Source organism: Drosophila ananassae, unplaced genomic scaffold (genome assembly GCF_017639315.1).
Source record: "Drosophila ananassae strain 14024-0371.13 unplaced genomic scaffold, ASM1763931v2 tig00000108, whole genome shotgun sequence".
NCBI lineage: Eukaryota > Metazoa > Arthropoda > Insecta > Diptera > Drosophilidae > Drosophila > Drosophila ananassae.
In genome coordinates, this window is record NW_025319116.1 from 197,899 (window position 1) to 225,000 (window position 27,102).

At 43.1% G+C, this 27,102-nt stretch overlaps 2 non-coding genes and 2 pseudogenes across 2 annotated transcripts; all 4 read right to left on the reverse strand.

Moving 5' to 3' along the window:
* Positions 1 to 2,439: 2,439 nt before the first annotated feature.
* Positions 2,440 to 11,989, reverse strand: LOC116655478 (annotated as a pseudogene).
* A 330-nt stretch (positions 11,990 to 12,319) lies between these two features.
* Positions 12,320 to 12,498, reverse strand: LOC6492791. Its single transcript, XR_046315.1, has one exon. It is a non-coding gene; the product is annotated as a 5.8S ribosomal RNA (ribosomal RNA).
* A 686-nt stretch (positions 12,499 to 13,184) lies between these two features.
* LOC116655475 lies at positions 13,185 to 15,179 on the reverse strand. The gene has a single exon (XR_004310556.1). It is a non-coding gene; the product is annotated as a small subunit ribosomal RNA (ribosomal RNA).
* Positions 15,180 to 19,265: 4,086 nt separating this feature from the next.
* The window catches only part of LOC116655476, a 9,551-nt pseudogene continuing 1,714 nt past the window's right edge, over positions 19,266 to 27,102 (reverse strand).

Here is a 27,102-nt window from a genome sequence, read left to right on the forward strand (position 1 = left end):
ATATGACTTATATATACTAAAACATTCATTTCAATATATATTCATTTCCATATGAAAATATTTTAATATTTTCAATTTAATATTTTATATAATATATTTAATATATTATATAGGTAGGCCGACACCACCTACCATATATACCTTTTTGACACAGCTTACTTAAAAGCTCCAGAGTTTAACGATAATATTTGGAAACTTGTCATATTAATGAAATATTAATATAACACTTACGCTTCAACTATATTATCTTAATAATATAATTTATACAAATATAATATATAATTGTATATTATATAGGTAGGCCGACACCACCTACCATATATACCTTTTTGACACAGCTTACGTAAAACCGGTCATTTATCTATACATTTTCTCCCTCCGTCAAATTTCTCATATACTTCATATATTTTCATATATGTCGTATATATATGAATATTTTCATATCCATATAAAAATATTTTAATATTTAGTATTTGATGAATATTATTTCTATATTCATATAATTTCTTTATTTTCATATAAATAGCGGACTTATATCAATATTAGCTCATATCGATATAATAATGTTTAATATATTTAATATAATATATTTCATATATTATATAGGTAGGCTGACACCACCTACCATATATACCTTTTTGACTACGCTTTCGTAAAATGTGGTATTTTTTATACTACGTATTTTCATATCCATATAAAAATATTTTAATATTTTCATATCCATATAAAAATATTTTAATATTTTCATATCCATATAAAAATATTTTAATATTTTCATATCCATATAAAAATATTTTAATATTTTCATATCCATATAAAAATATTTTAATATTTTCATATCCATATAAAAATATTTTAATATTCGTTATTTGGAAAAGTTTTATTTTGATTTTTATTTTTAAAAAAAGTTTAAATAGGGACAGTAGGAATCTCATGAATTGAATCATGCGCGTCACTAATATGATGACGAGTCAAAGGGCTATCAGGCAAAAGTTATTACAACTCCCGCCGTCCGTATATTACGGACTTATACTTTTATGAAAAAAAATTTTTTTTTTCATTTTATATATATGATGATTTAATATTATATTAATATTATCAATACAGCAGAGACATTAATATTATCGTGTTAACATTTTGTATATTCAAATCCATTCATAAATTTTTGTACTTGGAAAAATTTTTAATATTTTTAAAAAAGTTTAGATAGGGACAGTAGGAATCTCATGAATTGAATCATGCGCGTCACTAATATGATGACGAGTCAAAGGGCTACCTGGCAAAAGTTATTACAACTCCCGCCGTCCGTATATTACGGACTTATACTTTGATGAAAAAAATTTTTTTTTTTCATTTTATATATATGTTGATTTAATATTATATTAATATTATCAATACAGCAGAGACATTATTATTATCGTGTTAACATTTTGTATATTCAAATCCATTCATAAATTTTTGTACTTGGAAAAATTTTTAATATTTTTAAAAAAGTTTAGATAGGGACAGTAGGAATCTCATGAATTGAATCATGCGCGTCACTAATATGATGACGAGTCAAAGGGCTACCTGGCAAAAGTTATTACAACTCCCGCCGTCCGTATATTACGGACTTATACTTTGATGAAAAAAATTTTTTTTTTTCATTTTATATATATGATGATTTAATATTATATTAATATTATCAATACAGCAGAGACATTAATATTATCGTGTTAACATTTTGTATATTCAAATCCATTCATAAATTTTTGTACTTGGAAAAATTTTTAATATTTTTAAAAAAGTTTAGATAGGGACAGTAGGAATCTCATGAATTGAATCATGCGCGTCACTAATATGATGACGAGTCAAAGGGCTACCTGGCAAAAGTTATTACAACTCCCGCCGTCCGTATATTACGGACTTATACTTTGATGAAAAAAAATTTTTTTTTTCATTTTATATATATGTTGATTTAATATTATATTAATATTATCAATACAGCAGAGACATTAATATTATCGTGTTAACATTTTGTATATTCAAATCCATTCATAAATTTTTGTACTTGGAAAAATTTTTAATATTTTTAAAAAAGTTTAGATAGGGACAGTAGGAATCTCATGAATTGAATCATGCGCGTCACTAATATGATGACGAGTCAAAGGGCTACCAGGCAAAAGTTATTACAACTCCCGCCGTCCGTATATTACGGACTTATACTTTGATGAAAAAAATTTTTTTTTTCATTTTATATATATGATATTTTTATATCATATTCATCTTGTCAACATTTTATATTTGCGCGTCACTAATAAGATGACGATGCATTTGGCTACCTGTAGCGCTCGAACGCTGTGCAATACACACTGCGTTATATATATATATATAAATAAATATATTTAAAAAAAAATATATATAATTAATATATATATACAACACTTTGTGTATATATTTTCGAATCATCAAGCAAAGGATAAGCTTCAGTGGATCGCAGTATGGCAGCTGCTCAACCACTTACAACACCTTGCCCGTTACAAAAGTCGTTTACAATTGATTCTAGGCTTTGTCATTGTATTAAATAATGTTTTCATATGTAACTAGCATGGCACCAGGTGATCAAAGATCCTCCCAATTTACTATGTTACAAATTACATTGGCATCACATCCATTGTCGTTTAAAATATAAATAATAAACTTTAAATGGTTTAGAAGCCATACAATGCAAATTGCCCCTTATTTATCATTGCAGTCCAGCACGGATACGACCTTAGAGGCGTTCAGGCATAATCCAACGGACGTAGCGTCATACCACTGTTCGCTCGAACAAGTATTGTGCCATTGGTCCGTACCTGCGGTTCCTCTCGTACTACGCAGGAATGCTGTCGCAACAACGTTTTGTCATTAGTAGGGTAAAACTAACCTGTCTCACGACGGTCTAAACCCAGCTCACGTTCCCTTGCATGGGTGAACAATCCAACGCTTGGTGAATTTTGCTTCACAATGATAGGAAGAGCCGACATCGAAGGATCAAAAAGCGACGTCGCTATGAACGCTTGGCCGCCACAAGCCAGTTATCCCTATGGTAACTTTTCTGACACCTCTTGTTAAAAACTCTTTAAACCAAAAGGATCGATAGGCCGAGCTTTTGCTGTCCCTGTGTGTACTGAACACCGAGATCAAGTCAGCATTTGCCCTTTTGCTCTATGTGTGGTTTCTGTCCGCACTGAGCTGGCCTTGGGACACCTCCGTTATTATTTGAGAGATGTACCGCCCCAGTCAAACTCCCTACCTGGCAATGTCCTTGAATTGGATCATACCTGAGTAATTGGAGTTATACCAAATTTTCAAATCAATAATACAGTAAATGCATCTCTCATTAAAGAATTTGTTTGCGATTATATAACAAACTCGTGATACTTTGATCAAGAAGCTTGCATCAAAACCCAATACCATAAGATATAATAAATATATCCGTATAATGGCTAGGAAATGATACACGTTCCATTTAATCAAGTAAGTAAGGAAACAATAAGAGTAGTGGTATTTCATTGGCGATACCAAACCGAAGTCTAATATCTCCCACTTATTCTACACCTCTTATGTCTCCTTACACTGCCAGATTAGAGTCAAGCTCAAAAGGGTCTTCTTTCCCCGCTAATTATTCCAAGCCCGTTCCCTTGGCTGTGGTTTCGCTAGATAGTAGATAGGGACAGGTGTATGTCTCGGATCTCTCCGATCTTGTTTAACGTGGCGTGTTCCACACTGAAGGGATTACAACCACGGCACTCGAATATACCTACGAGTAGGCATATAGTGCATGGGCACGGATGGTACGCCTGCCAACGCCCCGGAATAGAAGCTATAGCAAATACATAGCAACTAGCCCGGTACCAATTTAAGTATCTGCGAGTCGGACAGAATACTTCCCCTTGGTGAGGAGCGAAGTGTATCTATCACCTCTACTGATCTATGGGTCACAGCGCCCGAGTTGTATAACGCAACTCCACGTCGAGTCCGAGGACTCTACCCGCGATTTGGGTATCAACCACAGCCACCACGATACTCCCACAAGGGGGCCTACCTCAAATGGTAGTGCTTGGACACTATCCAACCCGTGGTACCGAAGTTTGTGGGCTCGGTGACCCACCCCTTTAGCTCCGACAAGCTCGGATGGGTAACCTTGCCATATTAGTCGCCTCCTACGACAAGCTATGGGGAGCTGTGGCAGTATTCTACGCCGCTACCACACGGCGAGAAAAATGGGCTACTGCAAGCCCCTCCTCCTCCGAAACACCTCCTCAGCAAACTCCGTGAGTCTTCTGGTCCTGTCGCCGCTCTCCAAAATCCTTCCAAACGTCCAGGTTCCGCCAACGTGCTGCAAACCGAGTCCATCGAGGTCTCGCAAGTCTGCATAAAGGGGGCAAGCACATAAAATGTGTTCCCAGTCCTCATTAGGATCGCCACATGAGCATGCAGCAGTATCGCTAAGGGCTCTTCTATGCAGAAATGCATTGAACGACCCGTGCCCTGTCAACAAGAATCCCGCGCGCATGGAGAACCCGAAATCCGGATTCCGATAGACGAACCCTGCATCTGGGATGAACTTGTGAGTCACCCGACCAGGCGAATCACCATCATCCCATCTGCTCTGCCAGTCCGACAGAAGGCATTCGTCTACCCGCGAGACTCGTTGCGTCCAGCTCAGACCTGAAAGGTCCTCGCCATAGAGCCAGTCGTCCCCCTCCAACGGGTATCCACGCTTCAACTTGTACTTGACGGCTATTTTCATAGCAGCCAAGTCAAGAGGCGGGGCTCCAGCAAGCACCTGCAGTGCCAGGGTTGACACTGTACGGCATACCGGGAGGCATCCTAAAAGGATCAGCCTCTGGCAGGCAAGAAGTCGCCTCCTAGCTACAACTTGCCTCGTCGTCACGACATACCACACCGAGGCACCAAATAGTGCACAAGGCACCATGAGTCCAGCATAAATGGTCCGCCTGGCCCGAGGACTGAATCCCCAGTCGACTCGCAGCACACGCGCCAATGCTTGTACGACTCCGGTCATTCGCTGACGCAGCGATGCGATGTGCATGAAGAAATTCATGCGCTCGCTGACCGTGATGCCAAGGTACCGGCAGCTGCGAACATATGGGAGATTTGCTCCGGCAGATCTCACCAACGGGGTGCGCGCGAGGGCTCCCTTCAGCAGCATAATCACCGTCTTGCTGGTGGAAATGGTAACACCGATTTCCGTACCCCACGCTTCAACGATGGACATCAGTTGCGCTCCTTTATCCTCCAGCACGGCTCGGGAGTTGCCTTCGACAAGAAGGAGCAGGTCATCCGCATACGCGCTAAAAGCGCAGTATGGCTGGAGGCGCCGCAGCAGGACGTCCATCAGCAGATCCCAAATGAATGGGCCACTAATGGATCCCTGAGGGCAGCCTCTAGTTACTGGAACACTCACAGTTCCAGAACTGCTTCGGATCACTGCTCTTCTGTCTGAGAAGAAGCTCTGCCACAAGCTCAACTCACGGCATCCCAAGTCGGCGAGCCGGCGCAGTGCAGCACTCCATTCAACATTGTCGAACGCACCCTTGAAGTCGACGAAGATGCCGAGCACGTATCGTGCCGGGCTGGCAGCGACACTGCTCTTGACGTGCCTCCAAGCGTCGTCCACACATCGTCCTTGGCGAAATCCAAACTGCCATCTGCATCCTTCCGGAAGAACTTCTCTCACACGATCAACCATGATGGCCTCAAGCACCTTGCCAAATACTGGCAACAGGCATATCCCACGGTACGACGAGGGTTCGCACCTATCCTTGTCGGGCCCCTTGAGTAGCGCCACTACACGTGGACACTTCCACTCTCGGGGGAAGTAACCCGACTGGATGCAACGGGAATAAAGCGCCGTCAGATACTGAGGTATGGCGCGCCACACTGCTTTGCAGATAGTGCCATTGATGCCGTCCATGCCGGGAGAGCGACGGCTCTTCAACCTGGCGACACAAGCATCAACCTCTACTTCCTCGAGGTCCGGTGGGACCTCCTCCGCTCCGGCAATCGGTGCATCGGACTCCGCAACTGGGAAAAAGTTACGGAGGAGCACTCGCGCACAGTCACCCCAATCGGTGACCAGCTCGCCATCAACGCGGAGGCACCCAATCTCCGTGCACTTTCTGCGTCCTCGGCAGATCTTGTAGACGCGCCCCCAGGGATCGTGTGCGTTTTCTCCCACGAAGCGTCTCCAGCTGTCCTCCTTCGCCCTTAGGATGAGCTTCTTGTAGTCGTCTGAGGCTTGCCTCAGCGCGACCACAATCAGCTCAGCCGCATCGTCGTCTCCTCGACGGCGAGCGTTTTGAAACCGGCGGCGAAGTCTCCGGACTTCGCGTTTCGCCGTGTTCAGGTTGGCGGTCCACCAACCTGGCTTCCTTCTCCTAGGCGATCTCGGCGTCCTCCTTCCGATTGCAAGGTCACACGCATCGTGGACCATGCAGCGCAGGGTCGAAACTTGCTGATCCAACGGCGACTGTGAGAAGTCTTCCGGAATATCGGCTGCCCGACTCACCATCTCCTGTTCGAACAACTGCCAGCGAGCATTGGAGATGTTCCAGGACGGCACAGGAGCTAGGCTCTCAACTGCGCGCGTAGTCGTTGGAGTAACCACAACAGTGATAATGTTATGGTCACTCAACTCCCACTCGTCCACTCTCCACTCGAATGTGGCCCACATCGATGCTGCGTCGTTGGCAATTGTCACGTCGATATCGCTACGCGCACGGTAGGTATCGAACGTGAACACCGGGCTGGGCTGGTTGAGAGCAACGGCTCCATTCTCCAGCATCCACTCAGACAGCAGCTCACCCCGGTTGTAGTTAGCATGTCCCTCGGGGTTCCGAGGGAGTTTGCTAAACCACATGGGGGATGCTGCATTCGCGTCGAGTCCCAGGATTGCGGGGGTTCTGCTGGCCTGCAGCAGGACCGCATCCATGTACCTGAGGTACGGCTCTAGCTCGGTGTCGAACTGGCAGTATGCAGAGCAAAGGAAGATTGAGCCAAAACTCCCTTTAACACTCACACATACGCCATAGTCGGTGGTAAGTGGCTCCATCGGCATGCAGATGACATCCTGGTGATCCACGAGGATGGCTGCCTTTTGTCTCCGGTCGGTGTATATTCTCATTCCTTCAGGCAGCACATCACTCGTCCCGCTACCAACGTACGGCTCCTGCAGCAGTGCAAACAGACATCCGGACTCCCTCAGGCGGACTGCGAGCTCAAGAGTCGCAGCCCGACCTCGACCACAGTTTGCTTGGATGAACCTAAACATTAATGTCTAGAGTTCACCCTCGCTAGCACCGCCGCATACACCGGACAGCTCGGGGACAGCATGCTGTGCCCCGAGGGATGCCCGTAGAATCGGCAATTCCGGCAGTCCACCGGATTGGTGCAACTGCGCGCACTGTGGCCGGACTGTCCGCATTGCCTGCAGACATTGTCCTTCTGCTTGCACTCTGCCACCTTGTGGTTGAAGCCAACACACCTGTGGCACGCGTACGTTCGCACAAGGGCCCTGCATCGGTAGGAGAACCACTTAATGTAGATCCGCCCACCTTCCAGCAGATCTAGCACCTTGGGTTCGCACTCCAACGTGACACTCACCGTAGCTCCGTCGGCAACCGTCCAAGGCTTGGTGTCCAGATGGACAGCCTTGCGGAACTCCGCCTCCGGGATATGTTCTCGGAGGTTGTTGGCATACAACTCCGCCATAAACTCCTCCGGAGCGATCTGGGTAGCAACATCCTGGACTACCAGTTTGGGCCGTTGCACAGCGTTCGGCTTGACCTCGAGGCCAATCTCGCCGAACTTCTTGCTGGCTACGACCCTCTTGATCTCACCTGACGAGGGGGTGCGGATAATGGCACCGCCACGCGCAAGCCCTCTCACCTCGTGCAGGCGAACTCCCAGCGAAGGGGCAATCTCTCGACGCACCTTTTCAGCGACCTCTTTACCCGAAAGTTTCGGGTCCTTGCTCATCACCACGGCCGACCACGTATCGCGTGGTTTTCGCGGCGCGGGCACGGGAGCGACGGAAGGTGCCGGCAGGCTGGGATATGCAGATGCATACCCAACGGGTGGCCGTGAGACCACAGCTTGCGGCACTGATGGCATCTGAACCGGCGGCGGTGGCAACGGCATCGCCGCTCGCAGTTTGTTGGATTCCTCCAGTACTGCGTTGCGCACCATGAGCGCCTGGACGATCCCGTCATACCGGCTGATGCATCTCATCAGCGCAGCAGCCTGCTTGGGGTTCATTAGCGACTCCACCACCAGGGAAACAAACGTCTCCTTGATGCTGGCCGCTTCCTCCATAACGCCGTCAGCTCCATTCTTGATGACACAGTCAAGACTGCGCATCGAGACGGCAGATCGCTCCGGGACGGCAGCGGGGGCACCAGCGGCGACAGCGGCGGCTGCCTCAGCAGCATCAGCAACAACTCCAGCAACAACAGCGGGGGCAGCAAAGATAGCGGCGGAGGCATCAGCAGCAGAGGCAACTGGCATCACCGGCGTCTCCAACGAGGAGAGCGCCAACTCCTCCAACACCCCAACTGGCTCCGGTTTGTCCACTCCAGTAGCGGCCAATAACTTGGCCTGCGTTGGCGCCGAGAGGCTCGTCGCCTTGGACTTGCGTCCTCGACGGCGTCCCCTAGCAGCACCAATCGCACTACTCGCGCGACTGCTTGCCCGGCTGCTTGCGGAGAGCTCACTCTCCGACAATGCGCTCATAGCGCTCATGGCGCTCATGTTGCCCTTTAACTGGGCAAGTGGCGCCGCCTGGTGGAGCTGTGCTGAAAAATGGGGCCCAAAAATATGCAACAGAAAATATATGCAAAAATAAGGCAGCCCAAAAGTATACTCCAAGTGTTTACTGAAGCGCGCGCAAAAGCACGCACCAAAGCTTGCACAAGAAAGCACACTCCCAAAAGCTCGCGTAAGCTCGGCAAAAGCACGGGCGAGAGCACCCTCAAAGCTCTCTCTCAAGCTCTCTCTTGAGTACTCTCACACACACTTCTGCACTAAAGCTTTACAAGTACTCACTCACCGAGCTTTTTCAGTGGAAAATTTCCACCACGTGCCAACACGTGAAAACGAAAAACACTGTTTTTCGAATGAAAAACTTGATTTCCCGACGAAAAAATATCACTGTTCGATTCGCGCAATTAATACGCGAATTTTAACACCAATTTTAATCGTCTACGACACCGAATTACCGGAGAAAAATGACTTTAAATACGGAGCACTCCAAAACACGTCCGTCGTTAAGCCATTCATGCGCGTCACTAATTAGATGACGAGGCATTTGGCTACCTTAAGAGAGTCATAGTTACTCCCGCCGTTGACCCGCGCTTACTTGAATTTCTTCACTTTGACATTCAGAGCACTGGGCAGAAATCACATTGTGTCAACACCCGCTAGGGCCATCACAATGCTTTGTTTTAATTAGACAGTCGGATTCCCCAAGTCCGTGCCAGTTCTGAATTGATTGTTAATTGATAATCGTTATAATTAATAAGAACTAATTGGTTTGACCCAACTAGTATTCTTAAAAATTTTAGCAAGAAAGTTCCACAATTGGATACGTAACTAACTATCCGGGGAACAAGTTACAACCATAAATGATCGAAACTCTATTTACCCAGAACGAGCACATAAACCATATTATTGTTTCCCAATCAAGCCCGACTATCTCAATCTTCAGAGCCAATCCTTATCCCGAAGTTACGGATCTAATTTGCCGACTTCCCTTACCTACATTATTCTATCGACTAGAGACTCTTCACCTTGGAGACCAGCTGCGGATATTGGTACGGCCTGTTGAGAAGTTTGCGTATCCCCACCATAAATTTTCAAGGTCCGAGGAGAAAATATCGACACAACAGTATATGTCATGCTCTTCTAGCCCATCTACCATATCTCTCTGCGAAAGACTTCCATGGTAGTACGACTATAAAACAGAAAAGAAAACTCTTCCGATATCTCTCGACGGCTTCTTTATGGTCGTTCCTGTTGCCAGGATGAGCACGAGGCCCATATTTAATAACAAACGGATACTCAACAGGTTACGGAATTGGAACCGTATTCCCTTTCGTTCAAAATTATTCAAGTATATAATTTTTACATATAGTAAATTTTATTTTTACTTGAAAATTTTCGGCTTTCGCCTTGAACTTAGGACCGACTAACTCGTGATCAACCACTGTTCACACGAAACCCTTCTCCACTTCAGTCCTCCAAGGTCTCATTCGATTATTTGCTACTACCACCAAGATCTGTACCAATAGCAGCTCCATGCAGGCTTACGCCAAACACTTCTACGCATACCATTGTACCTTCCTACTCACTAAAGTTTCAAAATTTATATTACAAGTAATATAAATCATCTACTTTAGCGGTAATGTATAGGTATACAACTTAAGCGCCATCCATTTTAAGGGCTAGTTGCTTCGGCAGGTGAGTTGTTACACACTCCTTAGCGGATTTCGACTTCCATGATCACCGTCCTGCTGTTTTAAGCAACCAACGCCTTTCATGGTTTCTGCATGAGTTGTTAATTTGGGCACCGTAACATTACGTTTGGTTCATCCCACAGCGCCAGTTCTGCTTACCAAAAGTGGCCCACTGGGCACAATATATCATAACCTTAAACTTCATATCAAGAAAGTTAAGGTTCTTACCCATTTAAAGTTTGAGAATAGGTTAAGATCGTTTCGACCCTAAGGCCTCTAATCATTCGCTTTACCAGATAAGATTATTTTATATAACATTAAAATGCACCAGCTATCCTGAGGGAAACTTCGGAAGGAACCAGCTACTAGATGGTTCGATTGGTCTTTCGCCCCTATACTCAATTCTGACAATCGATTTGCACGTCAGAACTGTTTCGGTCTTCCATCAGGGTTTCCCCTGACTTCAACCTGATCAAGTATAGTTCACCATCTTTCGGGTCACAGCATATCTGCTCAAGGTACGTTCCAGTTAGAGGCATAAATAATATAAATATTATTATACATAACTATATAGAACGCCCCGGGATTGTGTTAATTAGCTATAAAATAGTTAAAAAACTAATCCCATTATTAGTCAAGTTAATTACGCTATTAGGTTTATATCCCAATAACTTGCACATATGTTAGACTCCTTGGTCCGTGTTTCAAGACGGGTCCCGAAGGTATCCTGAATCTTTCGCATTGTTAATCATACAAGTGCTTATAATAAACACAAAAATCAATGATAATTATGCCATTATATAATTCCGAAAAATTAACGCACTGTATTCTTATTAGTCTATCAACACTTTATCAAATTAATGACATTTATTCTATGTTAAAATGCAAGCATAATAATTTGAATAAACTATAAGCCATATTTTATGATAAATTTAATATGTTAATAGATTACAATGTCCTTATATGGAAAAAATGCACATTATTTGTATAATATTGTTTAAATATTATAACTTTAATGATGCATTTTCCATAACGGATATTCAGGTTCATCGGGCTTAACCTCTAAGCAGTTTCACGTACTATTTAACTCTCTATTCAGAGTTCTTTTCAACTTTCCCTCACGGTACTTGTTTACTATCGGTCTCATGGTTATATTTAGTTTTAGATGGAGTTTACCACCCACTTAGTGCTGCACTATCAAGCAACACGACTCTTTGGAAACATCATCTAGTAATCATTAACGTTATACGGGCCTGGCACCCTCTATGGGTAAATGGCCTCATTTAAGAAGGACTTAAATCGTTAATTTCTCATACTAGAATATTGACGCTCCATACACTGCATCTCACATTTGCCATATAGACAAAGTGACTTAGTGCTGAACTGATTTCTTTTCGCTCGCCGCTACTAAGAAAATCCTTGTTAGTTTCTTTTCCTCCCCTAATTAATATGCTTAAATTCAGGGGGTAGTCCCATATGAGTTGAGGTTGTATAAAGCAATAATATTATTTACAATATCTTTATTTTATGAAGAACAATATATTAGATGTATTTTCAATTTTCGCATCTTTAAATAAGAGACAATTCCAGATGAAAAATATTTCATATTTTTTATGCTAGACATTTCTCAGTATTATTTGAATTGAAAAAAGAAAGAATTGTATATCTTCATTTTTCACATACAAATTTTTGTTATTATGTGAGATAATTGCTTTTATTTTTTATATTATGAATATATAAAATATATCCAATAATATACCATATGCATACTATAATGTTTAAAAAACAAAATAGTAAACAACTTTATTAGCATAGTCTTACAACCCTCAACCATATGTAGTCCAAGCAGCACTTCAAAATTAATTAAAGTACATAACAGCATGGACTGCGATATGCGTTCAAAATGTCGATGTTCATGTGTCCTGCAGTTCACACGATGACGCACAGTTTGCTGCGTTCTTCATCGACCCATGAGCCGAGTGATCCACCGCTTAGAGTTTTATAAATATATATAATATATACAATTCGTCATTTATATTTTTATTGAAAGAAATTAAAAATACACCATTTAACTGGCATATATCAATTCCTTCAATAAATTTATTTTTATACCTAAAATAATTGTTGCGAAATGTCTTAGTTTTATATAATCAATATAAATAGTTTTATATTGTTGAATATTATATAAAGCATTAACCTGAATATCAGGTACAACAATGTATATTTTAGGTGTTGCATTTATCAATGTATGCGCATAATTTAATATGAACAATACATTCCGCAACGCATGTATATTATGAGTCATATACAAGCTAATTATATTTATTTTAAGACGATATCTCGTCTTTTTATATACATATATATATTTTTCAAGACAATATTTTGTCTATATTTTATATATTTCATATTTATATTCATATAATTTTTAAAGACGACAATTCGCCTATAATTTATTTCTTTATTATTTTTTTTTAATAAAGACGACAATTCGTCTATAATTCATATATATATATTTCTTTATTATTTTTCTAATGAAGACGACAATTCGTCTATAATTCATATATATTTACTTTTTTAATAATATATTAAAATATTATTATATATTTTTGGGCAATTTTTAATTATATTTCATTATTTATTATTTAAATAATAATAAATATTTATTAACGGATAAGATTCATTCAATAATGATCCTTCCGCAGGTTCACCTACGGAAACCTTGTTACGACTTTTACTTCCTCTAAATAATCAAGTTCGGTCAACTTCTGCGAAACAACCGTAACACGCAAGGCGTCACAGTGATCACGTCCGGAGACCTCACTAAATAATTCAATCGGTAGTAGCGACGGGCGGTGTGCACAAAGGGCAGGGACGTAATCAATGCGAGTTAATGACTCACACTTACTAGGAATTCCAAGTTCATGTGAACAGTTTCAGTTCACAATCCCAAGCATGAAAGTGGTTCAGCGGTTTACCCGGACCTCTCGGTCTAGGAAATACACGTTGATACTTTCATTGTAGCGCGCGTGCAGCCCAGGACATCTAAGGGCATCACAGACCTGTTATTGCTCAATCTCATTATTGCTAGACGCAATTTGTCCATTTAAGAAGCTAGTATCCTTATAATGGGACAAACCAACAGGTACGGCTCCACTTACATAAACACATTCAAACACAATAAACATTTTACTGCCACCATGAATGAAGGCTATATAAGCTTCAACACCATAATCCTGAAGATATCTATTTAATATATTTGAGTCTCGTTCGTTATCGGAATTAACCAGACAAATCACTCCACGAACTAAGAACGGCCATGCACCACCACCCATAGATTCGAGAAAGAGCTATCAATCTGTCTTACACACTTATGTTCGGACCTGGTAAGTTTTCCCGTGTTGAGTCAAATTAAGCCGCAGGCTCCACTCCTGGTGGTGCCCTTCCGTCAATTCCTTTAAGTTTCAGCTTTGCAACCATACTTCCCCCGGAGCCCAAAAGCTTTGGTTTCCCGGGAAGCGACTGAGAGAGCCATAAAAGTAGCTACACCCAATTGCTAGCTGGCATCGTTTATGGTTAGAACTAGGGCGGTATCTGATCGCCTTCGAACCTCTAACTTTCGTTCTTGATTAATGAAAACATCTTTGGCAAATGCTTTCGCTTAAGTTAGTCTTACGACGGTCCAAGAATTTCACCTCTCGCGTCGTAATACTAATGCCCCCAAACTGCTTCTATTAATCATTACCTCTTGATCTGAAAACCAATGAAAGCAGAACAGAGGTCTTATTTCATTATCCCATGCACAGAATATTCAGGCATTTGAAGCCTGCTTTAAGCACTCTAATTTGTTCAAAGTAATTGTACCGGCCCACAATAACACTCGTTTAAGAGCACTAATGCAGGTTTTTAAATAGGAGGAACATATGAAAAAATACAAGTATTTAAACATATATAAGAACTCCACCGGTAATACGCTTACATACATAAAGGTATAGTACTAACTACAATTGTATGTTGTACTACCCGTATGAAGCACAAGTTCAACTACGAACGTTTTAACCGCAACAACTTTAATATACGCTATTGGAGCTGGAATTACCGCGGCTGCTGGCACCAGACTTGCCCTCCAATTGGTCCTTGTTAAAGGATTTAAAGTGTACTCATTCCAATTACAGGGCCTCGGATATGAGTCCTGTATTGTTATTTTTCGTCACTACCTCCCCGAGCTGGGAGTGGGTAATTTACGCGCCTGCTGCCTTCCTTAGATGTGGTAGCCGTTTCTCAGGCTCCCTCTCCGGAATCGAACCCTGATTCCCCGTTACCCGTTGCAACCATGGTAGTCCTAGATACTACCATCAAAAGTTGATAGGGCAGACATTTGAAAGATCTGTCGTCGGTACAAGACCATACGATCTGCATGTTATCTAGAGTTCAACCAATATAACGATCTTGCGATCGCTTGGTTTTAGCCTAATAAAAGCACATGTCCCATAAGGTTCATGTTTTAATTGCATGTATTAGCTCTAGAATTACCACAGTTATCCAAGTAACTGTTAACGATCTAAGGAACCATAACTGATATAATGAGCCTTTTGCGGTTTCACTTTTAATGCGTGTGTACTTAGACATGCATGGCTTAATCTTTGAGACAAGCATATAACTACTGGCAGGATCAACCAGAATAATGTTTATTTCTTGATATATTATTTTCATTTTGATATTTAGAAAATAAATATTGCAAATATTTGTATATATTATATTAATAACGAATTTGGCCAATTATTAAATGGCATTCAATATTCGTTCTTTATAAAATAAATATATATAGAATATTTATATATATTTTAATTTTGGCTTTCTTAAACCCGGCTGGGACGTGTAACCGGGTTTTTCTTTTGTTTATTAAAAACATTGTGTGGTCTTTTTACATGGTATAATTGCTACTCTATTGTTTTTAGCCTTTATTTAATATATTACATATTATGCATATATTTAATTCTAAAATATCTTTTTATATTCACATACAACAATTTGTATATATTCACATATATATATTTGTTTAATATTATAATAATATTATAACAATTGTAATTTGATAATAAATTTAAAATTTAATTTCTTTGTAAATTAGTTTAGTTTTATATGATATAAAACTAAGCACTTACATATTCAAAAGTTTTAATATTTTAATATATATTTTGTTTAATATGTATGCATATAATAATAATATATAATAATATCATCATCATATACACATATGAAAATTAAATTAAATAAAATTTAATATAACTTCATATAGACGCTAGGAAAGAAAAAGTAACTTTTTACTAACCTAGCTCCAGAGTTTAACGATAATATTCGGAAACTTGTCAAATTAATGAAATATTAATATAACACTTACGTTTCAACTATATTATCTTAATAATATAATTTATATAAATATAATATAAAATTGTATATTATATAGGTAGGCTGACACCACCTACCATATATACCTTTTTGACTACGCTTTCGTAAAGTGTGGTATTTAAATATCTTCTCCCCCTCACTTAAAAGCATTCATTTTGGTATTTTAAATATATTCATATAATATAAATTTTAATATTAATATTATACAGGCAGGCCGACACCACCTACCATATATATCTTTTTGACTACGCTTTCGTAAAGTGTGGTATTTATATATCTTCTCCCCCTCACTTAAAAGCATTCATTTTGGTATTTTAAATATATCCATATAATATAAATTTTAATATTAATATTATATAGGCAGGCCGACACCACCTACCATATATATCTTTTTGACTACGCTTTCGTAAAGTGTGGTATTTATATATCTTCTCCCTCTCACCTAAAAATACTCATCAGAATACTTTTATCATTTATATGACTTATATATACTAAAACATTCATTTCAATATATATTCATTTCCATATGAAAATATTTTAATATTTTCAATTTAATATTTTATATAATATATTTAATATATTATATAGGTAGGCCGACACCACCTACCATATATACCTTTTTGACACAGCTTACTTAAAAGCTCCAGAGTTTAACGATAATATTTGGAAACTTGTCATATTAATGAAATATTAATATAACACTTACGTTTCAACTATATTATCTTAATAATATAATTTATACAAATATAATATATAATTGTATATTATATAGGTAGGCTGACACCACCTACCATATATACCTTTTTGACTACGCTTTCGTAAAGTGTGGTATTTAAATATCTTCTCCCCCTCACTTAAAAGCATTCATTTTGGTATTTTAAATATATTCATATAATATAAATTTTAATATTAATATTATACAGGCAGGCCGACACCACCTACCATATATATCTTTTTGACTACGCTTTCGTAAAGTGTGGTATTTATATATCTTCTCCCCCTCACTTAAAAGCATTCATTTTGGTATTTTAAATATATCCATATAATATAAATTTTAATATTAATATTATATAGGCAGGCCGACACCACCTACCATATATATCTTTTTGACTACGCTTTCGTAAAGTGTGGTATTTATATATCTTCTCCCTCTCACCTAAAAATACTCATCAGAATACTTTTATCATTTATATGACTTATATATACTAAAACATTCATTTCAATATATATTCATTTCCATATGAAAATATTTTAATATTTTCAATTTAATATTTTATATAATATATTTAATATATTATATAGGTAGGCCGACACCACCTACCATATATACCTTTTTGACACAGCTTACTTAAAAGCTCCAGAGTTTAACGATAATATTTGGAAACTTGTCATATTAATGAAATATTAATATAACACTTACGTTTCAACTATATTATCTTAATAATATAATTTATACAAATATAATATATAATTGTATATTATATAGGTAGGCCGACACCACCTACCATATATACCTTTTTGACACAGCTTACGTAAAACCGGTCATTTATCTATACATTTTCTCCCTCCGTCAAATTTCTCATATACTTCATATATTTTCATATATGTCGTATATATATGAATATTTTCATATCCATATAAAAATATTTTTATATTTAGTATTTGATGAATATTATTTCTATATTCATATAATTTCATTATTTTCATATAAATAGCGGACTTATATCAATATTAGCTCATATCGATATAATAATGTTTAATATATTTAATATAATATATTTCATATATTATATAGGTAGGCTGACACCACCTACCATATATACCTTTTTGACTACGCTTTCGTAAATTGTGGTATTTTTTGTACTACGTATTTTCATATCCATATAAAAATATTTTAATATTTTCATATCCATATAAAAATATTTTAATATTTTCATATCCATATAAAAATATTTTAATATTTTCATATCCATATAAAAATATTTTAATATTTTCATATCCATATAAAAATATTTTAATATTTTCATATCCATATAAAAATATTTTAATATTCGTTATTTGGAAAAGTTTTATTTTGATTTTTATTTTTAAAAAAAGTTTAAATAGGGACAGTAGGAATCTCATGAATTGAATCATGCGCGTCACTAATATGATGACGAGTCAAAGGGCTATCAGGCAAAAGTTATTACAACTCCCGCCGTCCGTATATTACGGACTTATACTTTTATGAAAAAAAATTTTTTTTTTCATTTTATATATATGATGATTTAATATTATATTAATATTATCAATACAGCAGAGACATTAATATTATCGTGTTAACATTTTGTATATTCAAATCCATTCATAAATTTTTGTACTTGGAAAAATTTTTAATATTTTTAAAAAAGTTTAGATAGGGACATGAAAGTCTGATATGTTTAACGTGAGCACCTGCCATGTTGGCTTAATCTCACGGCCCCCTCGGGCGTGGGATATGAAACAATGCGTCAATCAGCGCCCCTTTGGAACCATGTTCCGCCGGATACCGAATGTAAGTCAATCTGTTCGGTCATGACTTAATCCTCGGTTAAGGATGGAGGCCTATCTAAACCTCTTCCGATCTTTGGGATCACGGCACCCGGTTGTATAACGCAACTCCACGTCGAGCCAGAGGCTCTACCCGCATTCGGGTGTTAAACCACAACCACCACGTAGCTCCCTAGGGGGCCTCACCATAGCCAGGACGGAACAAGTTCCGCGGGCTCCTGGCACCCGTGGTACCAGAAATTATCACAGCCTCCGGTCAGGCGCCGTGCCAACAAGGACACTACCGATTTTGACTCCAGAACAGTCACGGGTCGGTGGCCCTGGATAGTACATAGCTGCTGGGAATAGATTATGAAGTGGCCGAAGCCAAATCATAAGGTGGTACAGTTTTATCCACCATGTTCATGGACATGGCTTTCTCACTGTTCGGAGGCGAGGACTATTCCTTCCTCTTCCGCAAACCGCGGCAATCGCTGCTGGTCAGTGACCAGACCGCTCGAAGACGGCCAGCTATGTTCCCAACAACCCCTAAGGGCTTGTGACAAGGCGGATTTGGAGCACCATCTCCGTGAATCCTCATCACCCGTGGTACCAGAAAAATCCTCTGGTCAGGTTCGTGCAACTCAACGAAGCACTCCCAGTTTGGCTACCATGAAGTTTGTCAACATTTTATATTTGCGCGTCACTAATAAGATGACGATGCATTTGGCTACCTGTAGCGCTCGAACGCTGTGCAATACACACTGCGTTATATATATATATATAAATAAATATATTTAAAAAAAAATATATATAATTAATATATATATACAACACTTTGTGTATATATTTTCGAATCATCAAGCAAAGGATAAGCTTCAGTGGATCGCAGTATGGCAGCTGCTCAACCACTTACAACACCTTGCCCGTTACAAAAGTCGTTTACAATTGATTCTAGGCTTTGTCATTGTATTAAATAATGTTTTCATATGTAACTAGCATGGCACCAGGTGATCAAAGATCCTCCCAATTTACTATGTTACAAATTACATTGGCATCACATCCATTGTCGTTTAAAATATAAATAATAAACTTTAAATGGTTTAGAAGCCATACAATGCAAATTGCCCCTTATTTATCATTGCAGTCCAGCACGGATACGACCTTAGAGGCGTTCAGGCATAATCCAACGGACGTAGCGTCATACCACTGTTCGCTCGAACAAGTATTGTGCCATTGGTCCGTACCTGCGGTTCCTCTCGTACTACGCAGGAATGCTGTCGCAACAACGTTTTGTCATTAGTAGGGTAAAACTAACCTGTCTCACGACGGTCTAAACCCAGCTCACGTTCCCTTGCATGGGTGAACAATCCAACGCTTGGTGAATTTTGCTTCACAATGATAGGAAGAGCCGACATCGAAGGATCAAAAAGCGACGTCGCTATGAACGCTTGGCCGCCACAAGCCAGTTATCCCTATGGTAACTTTTCTGACACCTCTTGTTAAAAACTCTTTAAACCAAAAGGATCGATAGGCCGAGCTTTTGCTGTCCCTGTGTGTACTGAACACCGAGATCAAGTCAGCATTTGCCCTTTTGCTCTATGTGTGGTTTCTGTCCGCACTGAGCTGGCCTTGGGACACCTCCGTTATTATTTGAGAGATGTACCGCCCCAGTCAAACTCCCTACCTGGCAATGTCCTTGAATTGGATCATACCTGAGTAATTGGAGTTATACCAAATTTTCAAATCAATAATACAGTAAATGCATCTCTCATTAAAGAATTTGTTTGCGATTATATAACAAACTCGTGATACTTTGATCAAGAAGCTTGCATCAAAACCCAATACCATAAGATATAATAAATATATCCGTATAATGGCTAGGAAATGATACACGTTCCATTTAATCAAGTAAGTAAGGAAACAATAAGAGTAGTGGTATTTCATTGGCGATACCAAACCGAAGTCTAATATCTCCCACTTATTCTACACCTCTTATGTCTCCTTACACTGCCAGATTAGAGTCAAGCTCAAAAGGGTCTTCTTTCCCCGCTAATTATTCCAAGCCCGTTCCCTTGGCTGTGGTTTCGCTAGATAGTAGATAGGGACAGGTGTATGTCTCGGATCTCTCCGATCTTGTTTAACGTGGCGTGTTCCACACTGAAGGGATTACAACCACGGCACTCGAATATACCTACGAGTAGGCATATAGTGCATGGGCACGGATGGTACGCCTGCCAACGCCCCGGAATAGAAGCTATAGCAAATACATAGCAACTAGCCCGGTACCAATTTAAGTATCTGCGAGTCGGACAGAATACTTCCCCTTGGTGAGGAGCGAAGTGTATCTATCACCTCTACTGATCTATGGGTCACAGCGCCCGAGTTGTATAACGCAACTCCACGTCGAGTCCGAGGACTCTACCCGCGATTTGGGTATCAACCACAGCCACCACGATACTCCCACAAGGGGGCCTACCTCAAATGGTAGTGCTTGGACACTATCCAACCCGTGGTACCGAAGTTTGTGGGCTCGGTGACCCACCCCTTTAGCTCCGACAAGCTCGGATGGGTAACCTTGCCATATTAGTCGCCTCCTACGACAAGCTATGGGGAGCTGTGGCAGTATTCTACGCCGCTACCACACGGCGAGAAAAATGGGCTACTGCAAGCCCCTCCTCCTCCGAAACACCTCCTCAGCAAACTCCGTGAGTCTTCTGGTCCTGTCGCCGCTCTCCAAAATCCTTCCAAACGTCCAGGTTCCGCCAACGTGCTGCAAACCGAGTCCATCGAGGTCTCGCAAGTCTGCATAAAGGGGGCAAGCACATAAAATGTGTTCCCAGTCCTCATTAGGATCGCCACATGAGCATGCAGCAGTATCGCTAAGGGCTCTTCTATGCAGAAATGCATTGAACGACCCGTGCCCTGTCAACAAGAATCCCGCGCGCATGGAGAACCCGAAATCCGGATTCCGATAGACGAACCCTGCATCTGGGATGAACTTGTGAGTCACCCGACCAGGCGAATCACCATCATCCCATCTGCTCTGCCAGTCCGACAGAAGGCATTCGTCTACCCGCGAGACTCGTTGCGTCCAGCTCAGACCTGAAAGGTCCTCGCCATAGAGCCAGTCGTCCCCCTCCAACGGGTATCCACGCTTCAACTTGTACTTGACGGCTATTTTCATAGCAGCCAAGTCAAGAGGCGGGGCTCCAGCAAGCACCTGCAGTGCCAGGGTTGACACTGTACGGCATACCGGGAGGCATCCTAAAAGGATCAGCCTCTGGCAGGCAAGAAGTCGCCTCCTAGCTACAACTTGCCTCGTCGTCACGACATACCACACCGAGGCACCAAATAGTGCACAAGGCACCATGAGTCCAGCATAAATGGTCCGCCTGGCCCGAGGACTGAATCCCCAGTCGACTCGCAGCACACGCGCCAATGCTTGTACGACTCCGGTCATTCGCTGACGCAGCGATGCGATGTGCATGAAGAAATTCATGCGCTCGCTGACCGTGATGCCAAGGTACCGGCAGCTGCGAACATATGGGAGATTTGCTCCGGCAGATCTCACCAACGGGGTGCGCGCGAGGGCTCCCTTCAGCAGCATAATCACCGTCTTGCTGGTGGAAATGGTAACACCGATTTCCGTACCCCACGCTTCAACGATGGACATCAGTTGCGCTCCTTTATCCTCCAGCACGGCTCGGGAGTTGCCTTCGACAAGAAGGAGCAGGTCATCCGCATACGCGCTAAAAGCGCAGTATGGCTGGAGGCGCCGCAGCAGGACGTCCATCAGCAGATCCCAAATGAATGGGCCACTAATGGATCCCTGAGGGCAGCCTCTAGTTACTGGAACACTCACAGTTCCAGAACTGCTTCGGATCACTGCTCTTCTGTCTGAGAAGAAGCTCTGCCACAAGCTCAACTCACGGCATCCCAAGTCGGCGAGCCGGCGCAGTGCAGCACTCCATTCAACATTGTCGAACGCACCCTTGAAGTCGACGAAGATGCCGAGCACGTATCGTGCCGGGCTGGCAGCGACACTGCTCTTGACGTGCCTCCAAGCGTCGTCCACACATCGTCCTTGGCGAAATCCAAACTGCCATCTGCATCCTTCCGGAAGAACTTCTCTCACACGATCAACCATGATGGCCTCAAGCACCTTGCCAAATACTGGCAACAGGCATATCCCACGGTACGACGAGGGTTCGCACCTATCCTTGTCGGGCCCCTTGAGTAGCGCCACTACACGTGGACACTTCCACTCTCGGGGGAAGTAACCCGACTGGATGCAACGGGAATAAAGCGCCGTCAGATACTGAGGTATGGCGCGCCACACTGCTTTGCAGATAGTGCCATTGATGCCGTCCATGCCGGGAGAGCGACGGCTCTTCAACCTGGCGACACAAGCATCAACCTCTACTTCCTCGAGGTCCGGTGGGACCTCCTCCGCTCCGGCAATCGGTGCATCGGACTCCGCAACTGGGAAAAAGTTACGGAGGAGCACTCGCGCACAGTCACCCCAATCGGTGACCAGCTCGCCATCAACGCGGAGGCACCCAATCTCCGTGCACCTTCTGCGTCCTCGGCAGATCTTGTAGACGCGCCCCCAGGGATCGTGTGCGTTTTCTCCCACGAAGCGTCTCCAGCTGTCCTCCTTCGCCCTTAGGATGAGCTTCTTGTAATCGTCTGAGGCTTGCCTCAGCGCGACCACAATCAGCTCAGCCGCATCGCCGTCTCCTCGACGGCGAGCGTTTTGAAGCCGGCGGCGAAGTCTCCTCACTTCGCGTTTCGCCGTGTTCAGGTTGGCGGTCCACCAACCTGGCTTCCTTCTCCTAGGCGATCTCGGCGTCCTCCTTCCGATTGCAAGGTCACACGCATCGTGGACCATGCAGCGCAGGGTCGAAACTTGCTGATCCAACGGCGACTGTGAGAAGTCTTCCGGAATATCGGCTGCCCGACTCACCATCTCCTGTTCGAACAACTGCCAGCGAGCATTGGAGATGTTCCAGGACGGCACAGGAGCTAGGCTCTCAACTGCGCGCGTAGTCGTTGGAGTAACCACAACAGTGATCATGTTATGGTCACTCAACTCCCACTCGTCCACTCTCCACTCGAATGCGGCCCACATCGATGCTGCGTCGTTGGCAATTGTCACGTCGATATCGCTACGCGCACGGTAGGTATCGAACGTGAACACCGGGCTGGGCTGGTTGAGAGCAACGGCTCCATTCTCCAGCATCCACTCAGACAGCAGCTCACCCCGGTTGTAGTTAGCATGTCCCTCGGGGTTCCGAGGGAGTTTGCTAAACCACATGGGGGATGCTGCATTCGCGTCGAGTCCCAGGATTGCGGGGGTTCTGCTGGCCTGCAGCAGGACCGCATCCATGTACCTGAGGTACGGCTCTAGCTCGGTGTCGAACTGGCAATATGCGGAGCAAAGGAAGATTGAGCCAAAACTCCCTTTTACACTCACGCATACGCCGTAGTCGGTGGTAAGTGGCTCCATCGGCATGCAGATGACATCCTGGTGATCCACGAGGATGGCTGCCTTTTGCCTCCGATCGGTGTATATTCTCATTCCTTCAGGCAGCACATCACTCGTCCCGCTACCAACGTATGGCTCCTGCAGCAGTGCAAACAGACATCCGGACTCCCTCAGGCGGACTGCGAGCTCAAGAGTCGCAGCCCGACCTCGACCACAGTTTGCTTGGATGAACCTAAACATTAATGTCTAGAATTCACCCTCGCTAGCACCGCCGCATACACCGGACAGCTCGGGGACAGCATGCTGTGCCCCGAGGGATGCCCGTAGAATCGGCAATTCCGGCAGTCCACCGGATTGGTGCAACTGCGCGCACTGTGGCCGGACTGTCCGCATTGCCTGCAGACATTGTCCTTCTGCTTGCACTCTGCCACCTTGTGGTTGAAGCCAACACACCTGTGGCACGCGTACGTCCGCACAAGGGCCCTGCATCGGTAGGAGAACCACTTAATGTAGATCCGCCCACCTTCCAGCAGATCTAGCACCTTGGGTTCGCACTCCAACGTGACACTCACCGTAGCTCCGTCGGCAACCGTCCAAGGCTTGGTGTCCAGATGGACAGCCTTGCGGAACTCCGCCTCCGGGATGTGTTCTCGGAGGTTGTTGGCATACAACTCCGCCATAAACTCCTCCGGAGCGATCTGAGTAGCCACATCCTGGACTACCAGTTTGGGCCGTTGCACAGCATTCGGCTTGACCTCGAGGCCAATCTCGCCGAACTTCTTGCTGGCTACGACCCTCTTGATCTCACCTGACGAGGGGGTGCGGATAATGGCACCGCCACGCGCAAGCCCTCTCACCTCGTGCAGGCGAACTCCCAGCGAAGGGGCAATCTCCCGGCGCACCTTTTCGGCAACCTCTTTACCCGAAAGTTTCGGGTCCTTGCTCATCACCACGGCCGACCACGTATCGCGTGGTTTTCGCGGCGCGGGCACGGGAGCTACGGAAGGTGCCGGCAGGCTGGGATATGCGGATGCATACCCAACGGGTGGCCGTGAGACCACAGCTTGCGGCACCGATGGCATCTGAACCGGCGGCGGTGGCAGCGGCATCGCCGCTCGCAGTTTGTTGGATTCCTCCAGTACTGCGTTGCGCACCATGAGCGCCTGGACGATCCCGTCATACCGGCTGATGCATCTCATCAGTGCAGCAGCCTGCTTGGGGTTCATTAGCGACTCCACCACCAGGGAAACAAACGTCTCCTTGATGCTGGCCGCTTCCTCCATAACGCCGTCAGCTCCATTCTTGATGACACAGTCAAGACTGCGCATCGAGACGGCAGATCGCTCCGGGACGGCAGCGGGGGCACCAGCGGCGACAGCGGCGGCTGCCTCAGCAGCATCAGCAACAACTCCAGCAGCAACAACAGTGGGGGCAGCAAAGGTGGCGGCGGAGGCATCAGCAGCAGAGGCAACTGGGATCACCGGCGTCTCCAACGAGGAGAGCGCCAACTCCTCCAGTACCCCGACTGGCTCCGGTCTTTCCGCTCCAGTAGTGGCCAATAACTTGGCCTGCGTTGGCGCCGAGAGGCTCGTCGCCTTGGACTTGCGTCCTCGACGGCGTCCCCGTGCAGCACCAATCGCACTACTTGCGCGACTGCTTGCCCGGCTGCTTGCAGAGAGCTCACTCTCCGACAATGCGCTCATAGCGCTCATGGCGCTCATGTCGCCCTTTAATTGGGCGAGTGGCGCCGCCTAGTGGAGCTGTTCTGAAAAAAAAATGGGGGCCCAAAAATATGCAACAAAAATATGCAAAAACGGCAGCCCAAAAGTATGCACCAAATGCAAACCAAAGCGCGCGCAAAAGCACGCACCAAAGCTTGCACAAGAAGCACACTCAAAAGCTCGTGTAAGCACGCAAAAGCGCGAGCGAGAAAGCACTCTCAAAGCTCTCTCTCAAGCTCTCTCTTGAGTACTCTCACACACACTTCTGCACTAAAGCTTTACAAGTACTCACTCACCGAGCTTTTTCAGTGGAAAATTTCCACCACGTGCCAACACGTGAAAACGAAAAACACTGTTTTTCGAATGAAAAACTTGATTTCCCGACGAAAAAATATCACTGTTCGATTCGCGCAATTAATACGCGAATTTTAACACCAATTTTAATCGTCTACGACACCGAATTACCGGAGAAAAATGACTTTAATTACGGAGCACTCCAAAACACGTCCGTCGTTAAGCCATTCATGCGCGTCACTAATTAGATGACGAGGCATTTGGCTACCTTAAGAGAGTCATAGTTACTCCCGCCGTTGACCCGCGCTTACTTGAATTTCTTCACTTTGACATTCAGAGCACTGGGCAGAAATCACATTGTGTCAACACCCGCTAGGGCCATCACAATGCTTTGTTTTAATTAGACAGTCGGATTCCCCAAGTCCGTGCCAGTTCTGAATTGATTGTTAATTGATAATCGTTATAATTAATAAGAACTAATTGGTTTGACCCAACTAGTATTCTTAAAAATTTTAGCAAGAAAGTTCCACAATTGGATACGTAACTAACTATCCGGGGAACAAGTTACAACCATAAATGATCGAAACTCTATTTACCCAGAACGAGCACATAAACCATATTATTGTTTCCCAATCAAGCCCGACTATCTCAATCTTCAGAGCCAATCCTTATCCCGAAGTTACGGATCTAATTTGCCGACTTCCCTTACCTACATTATTCTATCGACTAGAGACTCTTCACCTTGGAGACCAGCTGCGGATATTGGTACGGCCTGTTGAGAAGTTTGCGTATCCCCACCATAAATTTTCAAGGTTCGAGGAGAAAATATCGACACAACAGTATATGTCATGCTCTTCTAGCCCATCTACCATATCTCTCTGCGAAAGACTTCCATGGTAGTACGACTATAAAACAGAAAAGAAAACTCTTCCGATATCTCTCGACGGCTTCTTTATGGTCGTTCCTGTTGCCAGGATGAGCACGAGGCCCATATTTAATAACAAACGGATACTCAACAGGTTACGGAATTGGAACCGTATTCCCTTTCGTTCAAAATTATTCAAGTATATAATTTTTACATATAGTAAATTTTATTTTTACTTGAAAATTTTCGGCTTTCGCCTTGAACTTAGGACCGACTAACTCGTGATCAACCACTGTTCACACGAAACCCTTCTCCACT